Source organism: Pteropus medius, unplaced genomic scaffold, assembly GCF_902729225.1.
Source record: "Pteropus medius unplaced genomic scaffold, Ma_sr-lr_union100, whole genome shotgun sequence".
Lineage (NCBI taxonomy): Eukaryota > Metazoa > Chordata > Mammalia > Chiroptera > Pteropodidae > Pteropus > Pteropus medius.
This window is the reverse complement of record NW_024354503.1, coordinates 10,952,264-10,960,873: the sequence shown is the minus strand read 5'-3', so window position 1 is coordinate 10,960,873 and position 8,610 is coordinate 10,952,264.

The window sequence follows — 8,610 nt, the reverse complement described above, 5'->3', positions numbered from 1 at the left end:
GCAAGGGGATTTTCTAGATTACCAATCTGCTTACTGAGCACTGTGTCAATTCACCTGAGCACACGGGGCACCACGGATTTACAGGGAGACATTGTCGGAGTGAGGGCTGAAGCGAGACTTGCTCTGTACAGAAATGCCTGCAATATCCATTGTTCTCTCTTGAGCCCTCCCTCTTCCCAGTGTGTGGACACAGTGCTGCCATAGCCCCATAGCCGTGAGGTCATCAGACTGGATAACAGAGGTTGCTTCATCCAGAAGATTTGCTGAAATCCCACCTCCCCTAACTTGCGACCGTACCCAAGACACATCTTGGTATAGCCTCAGCAAGTCAGGTGCTCCTTGCTGAGCAGCACCTCGACTCACACTGGAGGCAGCTGGCCTCGGTTTCTTGTGTGGCCTTTGGGACAACTATAAGCACAGCATCTGTGGATCCCTTGATGAATCTTAATAGGTAGAGGCTTGGACTAAGTTTGGCCTGCATCTGAACCCCTCTCAAGATTATGCCACTGGACACCTACTTAACAAATCCACACTAATAACTGGGGAACAGGAGCTTTGCTTAGTATGTAGAAACAGACATGGAAAGGCAGCCAAAATGAGAAGATAAAGAAGCAGAAACCATATGAAAGAACAGAATAGATATCCAAATACAAAGGAGGAGTCTTACAGATGTAATCTGTTAATTAATCTAACAGTTGCAGAGTTCAAAACACTGGTTATAAAGATGCTCAATGAACTTTTGGGAAGTGTAGATAAATTCAATGAGAACTTTAACAAAGAGATTAAGAAAACATAAAAATGGAAATGGAAATTATAAAAGGGAAACAGTCTGAAATGAAGAACACATTATCTGAGCTGAGAAGTATATTAAATGGAATAAACAAAGGAATAAGCAAAGTGAATAAAGAAAAGCATCAAATGCCCGATCTAGAGGACAGGAAAGCCAATCAGGACACTCAAGAATGGCAAGAAAAAGATACCAAGACTATAAAAATAATTTAAGGAGGGTATGGGACACTATTAAGGCTCCAAATATAAGTCTGATTGGTGTAACTGAAGAAAATCAAGATGTTGAACAGCTGTTTGATGAAATAATGATGGAAAACTTCCCTAACTTGGTGAAGGAAATGGACATAAAATCCCAGGAAGCTCAAAGAATTCCAAAACTCAGGGATTCAAAGAGGCCCACACCAAGACACATCATAATTAAAATACCAAAGATTAAATACAAAGGAATATTAAAAGCAGCAAGAGAAAAACAAATAATTATATATAAGGGAAAACTCATAAGATGGGCAGCTGATTTCTCAAAAGAAACTACGCAGGACAGAAAGGGTTGGCAAAAAATATTTGACAGGATGAAGACCCAGGATCTACAACCAAGAATAATTTATCCAGCAAAGCTATCATTTCGAGTTGAAGGACAGATAAAGAGCTTCCCAGACAAAAATAAGCTAAAGACATTTATCACACCAAGCCAGTATTTTCTTAAAGAAGAAAGAACATGTATCAAAAACAGGAATAAAGAATGGTAACAACTACATTCCTATCAATAAGTACCTTAAATGGAAAAGAATTAAGTGCTCCAACCAAGGGATGAAGTGGCTGAAAGGATAAGAAAACAAGACCCCCACATATGAAAAGGAAGGAAATGGAAAAGATATTGCTTTGATGAAACTAGAAGGTATTTAAGTCAGACAGAGAAAGATAAACACTATATAATTCCCTTATATGTGGAATCTAAGGAATAAAAAGAACAAGCTAATCAAAAACAGACTATAGTGGATAATTTGGTGTCAGACAGAGGGGAAGCGGGTTTGGGGAACTAGGAGAATGGGGTGAAGGGCTAAAGAAGTACAAATTAGTAGCTGATGGATGGTCACAGGGATGGGGAGCACGGCATAGGGAATGCAGTTAGCATTAATATGTTGACTAAGTGGAGGGTCAGGGAAGGAAATGTGCAATTGGGGGGATCATTTTATGAACTATATAGATGTCTAACCAATGTACTGTATACTTGAAACTAAATTAAAGTAGGAGTAGCTATAATAATTTCGGACAGAGCAGATGACAGAGCAAGGAATGTTATCAGGGATAAAGAAAGGCATTACATAATGATAAAGGGATCAATAATCCAAGAAGACATCACAGTAGGTAATGGGTTTATGCCTAACAAAAGAGCAACAAATTCTATGAGGTAAAATAAAACAGGATTGCAAAGAGAAACAGATGACTCCACTATCAGAGACTGTAACACCGTTCTATCACAAATGGACAGGTCCAACAGGCAGAGGCTCAGGAAGGACATAACTGAACTCAAGAGCACCATTAATCAACTGAATTTTAGTTGAAGTCTATGGACTTTAAAAGGATAATAAAGGAACACAATGAACAACTGTGTGCCTACAAATTTTATAATTTAGATGAAATGGACCAATTTTCTGAAGAACATAATCTGTTAAAATTTATACAAGAAGACATAAACAATTTGGATAGGTCTGGATCCAGTAAATAAATTGAACCAATCATTAAACCTTCCTAAACAGAAAACATTAGGCCCCTATGGGTTTACTGGCAAATTCTACTAAATATTTAAGGGAGAAAGTTATTCCAATTCTCTACAATCTCATTCAGAAGACAGAACAAAGGTAATACTTCCTAAATCATTCAATGAGACCAACATTACTCTAATACCAAACCAAACAATAAAATTACAAGAAAACAACAGACTAATATCTCTTATGCACATAGATGCAAAAATCTTCAACATATTATCAAATATAATCCACAAATGTATAAAAGAATTATATGCCATGACCATGTGGGATTTATCCCAGACAAATCAATTCATTTAATCTACCTTCTCAACAAGCTGAAGAAAAATCCCATGATCATATCAATAAATGCAGAAAAAAGCATTTTACAAATTCCAAAATCCATTCATGATTAAAAACTCCAAGCAACTAGGAATAGACAGAAACTTCTACTTGATAAAGGACATGTTAGAGCTAAAACCATACTTTATAGAGGGAAACAAACAGTCCCATTAAAATCAGGAACAATGCAAGGATGTCTTCTCTCACTATTGCTTTTCAACCTCATACTACAAGCCCTAGCTAATGCAATAAGACAAGAAAGGAACAAGAAAGGTATATAGAATGGGAGGGAAGAAATAAAATCATTTTTATTTACAGATGACATGATCATCTATGTCAGGGGTCCCCAACCCCTGGGCTGCAGACTGGTACCAATCCATGGCCTGTTAGGAACTGGGCCACACAGCAGGAGGTGAGCAGTGGTAAAGTGAGCAAAGCTTCATTTGTATTTGTAGCCACTCTCAAGCATTAGCATCCCACCTCAGCTCCACTTCAGACCATTAGGCATTATTCTTACAGAAGCACTGGTGTCAGAAAGGTTGGGGACTACTGATCTATGTTGAAAATCTGAAAGAATTTCAAAAAAACAAAACAAAACAAAAAACTCTTGGAACTAATTAGTAATTACAGCAAAGCTGCAAGGCTGAAGGATACAAAGTTAGTATACAAAAGTCAATTGCTTTTCTATATACCAGCAAAGGACAAATGGAATTTGAAATTAAAAACATAGTTTCATTTATGTTATTAATGAACCTCAATGAAAATCCCAGTAAGTTATAGTGTAGATATCAATAAAGTGATTCTAAAGTTTATATGGAGAGGCAAAAAGATCCAGGACAGCCAACTCAATATTGAGAGAAAAGAACAAAGTTGGAGGACTGACATTACCCAATTACAAGACTTACTATAAAGATACAGTAATGAAGACAGCATGGAATGTGTGGAAAATAGACAAATAGATCAATGGAGAACAAAGTCCAGAAATAAACACACATAATTATAGTCAATTGACATTTGACAAAGCATTAAAAATAAATGAGATAATAAACCCCAAAAAGACGTGGTGGAAACTTAAATGCATGTAACTAAATTTTTTTAAAGCCGATCTGAAAACTACACACTATACAATTGCAACTATATGGCATTTTGGAAAAGGCAAAACTATGGAGACAGTGAAAAGATCAGTGGTTCCAGGGGCGAGGCGGAAAGAATGAGTAGGTGGCATACAGAGGATTTTTAGGGCAGTAAAACTATTCTGTATCATGGATATATGTCATTATACATTTGTCCAAACTCATGGACCACACAACACCAAGAGTGAATCTTATTGTAAACTACGAATTTTGGGTATTAATGATGGGTCAGTGTAGGCCCATTGATTATAATGAATGTACCACTCTAGTGCAGGATACTGATATTTGGGAAGATCATAAGTGTGTGAGGACAGGTTATAATAAGAAATCTCTGTACTTTTCTCTCAATTTTGCTAGGATCCTAATAGTACTCTAAAAATAAAGTTTATTAGTGAAAAATTTTTTAAAAATTCAGACCCCTGGGTTTTATCTCCAGTGCACTTATTCAGATCTCTGAAGTTGAGTCCCAGACAATTACATGCTAAGGAGTTTCTCAAATTATGTTTATACTTAGAGTAAGAGAGTCACTGCACTGAAGATTCAGCAGAATCTCTAAAACCCAGTATGATCACAAAGTACAGTTAGATAATTATAAGCTCTTGTCCTGGATTATGAAACTACTGAAATTGGCAGCTATGAGATAAGAGATAGACTCAATTTCCCATAGGCATAGTGTCTGTTTCCTGTTGTCATTTTGACAGGAACTGTTCAAAATCTGGAAGCAGCAGCTCTGTCATGACATCTGGAATTTGCTTTCAGAGGTTTCCAGCTGTGTTTGCAAATTGAAACATCAGTTTGGCCAGATAATGCAGAAAACTTCTATGCTCATAAGAAGTTTTATGGTTTGTAAAATTATTTGAGCCATAGAATCAGCTTTTCTACCAGCAACTTAACCAAATTTAGTACAATCATATGAGAAGTTCTTTTATCAAATAGTCAAACAACAATAACAACAATTTTACACTTTGCTGAGAGCTAAAAAGCAGGCCTGCAAAATATCAAAAAGCAGGCCTGCAAAATATCAAAAAGCAGTGCTTTAGAAATGATTTCCTACCCGGTAAAATATATTTGATGCTATTTTTACTAGGGTCATAGACTGTGACGTAAGTTTATAAAAATAGGCACTAAATTTTCTAAGGGCTGTTCTTCAGGAACATCATGAGCTATTCACTCAGGTGTTTTAGTATTTTTAAAATATTCCAGACCATTGTTTCTGAATTTAACTTATAATACAGTGACACTCCAACAGGAGGGAAAACAAATAGAAAAAATAAAAGAACAATATTAATAATGAGGGAATGAGGAGAGCTAAGGAATGGGGTATGGAATTTTACTTTCTTATTGTGTCATATCACAGTTGGGAAGCATGGTACTAGATCACAGTTTTAGATTTTACTGAAGGTCTTTATTGCCTATAGCATAAATGCTGTAATTTTAAGTCTTGTTTATTCAAGCCTTAGTCATATGGAGTTCTTCTAATGAACATATTGTGTTAATTTGTTAATACTTTTTTACATTCTGTGACTCGTCTTTTGGCCTGTCCAAGGAGAATGCCAGTTGTTCCATAATTTCACAAAGAAACATCTTAGAGAATAATATAATTACTAATCAAGCAACTATAATTTATTAAATGCATAAAACAGTGGTGGGCACTACAAAGAATGCAGTAGAAATATGTAACAGGAAGTTTTCAACTGCAAGTAACAGAATATTTGTTTAAGTGTTAAATCCTGTGAGGACACATTTTCTTATGTTAAAAGAAGTCTCATACAATGGAATATTACTCAGCCATAAGAAGAGATGAAATACTGCCATTTGCAACAATACAGATGGACCTTGAAATAATCATACTACGCGAAATAAGCCAGACAGAAAAAGTTGAAAATCACATATCACTTATATGTAGGATATAAACCTAAAAGCAACAAATGAACAGGACAAACAGAGACTCGTGGACATGGACAATAGACTAGTAGTTACCAGAGGGTAGGGGAAAGGGGGTCGTAGGTAGGGAGGAGGTAGACGGGGGAGAAAAAATTAAATCATTTCTTCAATTAAATAAGTAAATACCTAGGAAGACCAGGTGCTGTAGGCGTAAAAATAAATAATAAATAAATTAATTACAAATTTTAAAATAATTTCTTCAATTTAATTAACTTAAAAAAAAAAGTCTCACAGGGCTGTAGGAGGGTTGATAATAGTTAATAAATACCTTTGAGGATCTAGTTCCATTCTACTACCCTCGCTCTCATTTGCAAGATGAGTACCACAGCTCTAGGTATGACATCTTGACACAACACCATCTTAAGACAGAAAAAAAAAGGGGGGGGAGGGGTCATATTATCTTTGCACATTTTTGTTGAGGAAAAAACCTTTCCAGAAATTAGTTCCTTTTGCAGATTTTCTTACCGGTTCTACTGGACAGGACTGTATCATATGCACATGCTTTGGCTGCAAGGGAAGCTGGGAAAGAATGGACCAGGGGTTTTCTGTCTCTAGAGATAGAGATAGGCTCTGTCATCTAGGGGAATTGCGCAGTTGGGTAGGGAGGGGAAAGGATAGATGCTGAGGTAATAAGCAATAACATCTGTCTCAAAAGATTAATCTATTTCAAACCCTCGATAATAACTGTGCTTTTTGCAGAATTATTGTTTATAAAGTATCTTCAAGTAGATCATCTCAATCCTTAAAATTAGCATATATAATGTAAACATATCTACCTCTATTTTTATACACAAGCAATCTCAGTATCACAACAGATAATGAATGATGAGTCATATAGCACAATTTAGGCTTTCTTATGAGAGTACTAGTATCAAGGGTCAAACGATATTAATTATAACATTTGAGTTCAGTGTGTTGATATAAGCATATATAGTACTGGAGCAACTGACTCTAGGCAAGATGATTTTGGCAGAAAGATACAGGATGAGCTCGGAAGAAAAGGGAATGTTTGAGGCAGAAAGACTAAATACAAGGCAGAGTTAGAAGCCAAATTTTCACAAGCTCTGACTTAAAAGAAGTGATAAGGAAATAAACAAGCCCATGGTAACTGAAATTGGAGGAATTGGTGACACGAAAATATTTCAGAAGAAAAAAAGTCAAGATTAGATAGATGATAGAAGAGATTGAAGGGAAAACATTAAAAAAAAGATCTATTCTGAAATAGAACAATAATGCTATCACAGAAAAGGGGCTTCTGTAACACACAAATTTAGAAGATCAAATAATGTCAAGTTTGAAATAAGCTAATTTAAGATGAGTGAACTTAATAAGCATTCAAAGGAAATCATGTAAAAGTGAAATCAAGAATCGAGTTATTTAGAAATTAACTATAAAAACAGTAATTTTTGGAGGGATGCAAGATAAAACAGTATAAACATGACATTAACAAGCAGAGGACACACTTGTGCTCATTTAAAGCTGGAAAATCTGTTGCTGGTCAATTTCTTCAAATGTAGGGATCTAAAAGCAAAATTAAGTAAAAGTCAAATTACATGGAGTCTTTTAAGAAAGAGCAGTGTCTGGTCACCTAGTATGCCACCCATCCTACACTCTGCTCTGCACGGCACTGGTCTTTTTTGTTCCCTGAAAATTCAAGCTTTTTTGCATTTGCTTTTGCACTTGCTCTTCTCCTGCCTGAATTCTGCACTTGAATCCTAGCTCTATCTCTTTCTAACGTATGATGTCAAGGAAGACAATATTTCTGAGTTTTATTTTCCATATTTGGGAAATAAGGATACTACATATATAATCTACCTTAGAGGGTTATTAGCATTACATAAATTAATATGCAAAAAATTTCTCAAAGAGGCATCTATATATACATAAGCTTAAAGAATTCTGTGACAGCTTAAGCATTATCTGTTTTCAAGTGTGTGGCAGTTCAGACCCGGATCAAGATAAGTATGAAAAGTTTAGGAAAATGCAACTTTATGAGAGCCTCATATTGGTCTTTTTTGTCAATATAGTGTGTTTTGTCAATATATGTGATCTGTTTGCTGTCAAACCCTCTCTGCCTCTGCCCATACCCACACAACCCCAAACAGTTCTTCCTAATTATTGTCTCATCCAAGACTAGCCAGGCTGGAACTGATTCCTCCCATGACAGAAACCACACAAAAGTCCAGAGCCCAAGGCAATGCTCTGCCTCCCTTGTCGAGTGTTCTTCCTTGTTACCAGTGATATATCTATTTCTCTGTTTCATTTGTCCTGCTTGTTCAGTTTCAGCAATTGCTGGCCCAGTTCCTATTTGCCCAGGTCTTAAAAAACCATCCTTCATCTTGGTGTCTAGGACAGTCAGGTCACTAATTGGTTTGCACAGCTGCTGCTTAACTTTGAGCATCATCTCTTTTCTGTGACCTGGTTCTGAAATCAGTACCTGAATGAACCCTCCTCTGGATGACTTCAGGGATTTCAGACATTCATCTCTGCTTTGATGACAGGTTTCTAGTTGGAGCTAAGTCCAAATCCTAACCATATTTATATCTTATCATAACAGTGTTCTGTTCTTGGGAGTTGTGGTTTGGTTTTGTTATCATTGTCCTCATTATGTATCTATGTATGTTTAATAACTGAGTACCTCCTCTGTTTTAGAGTCT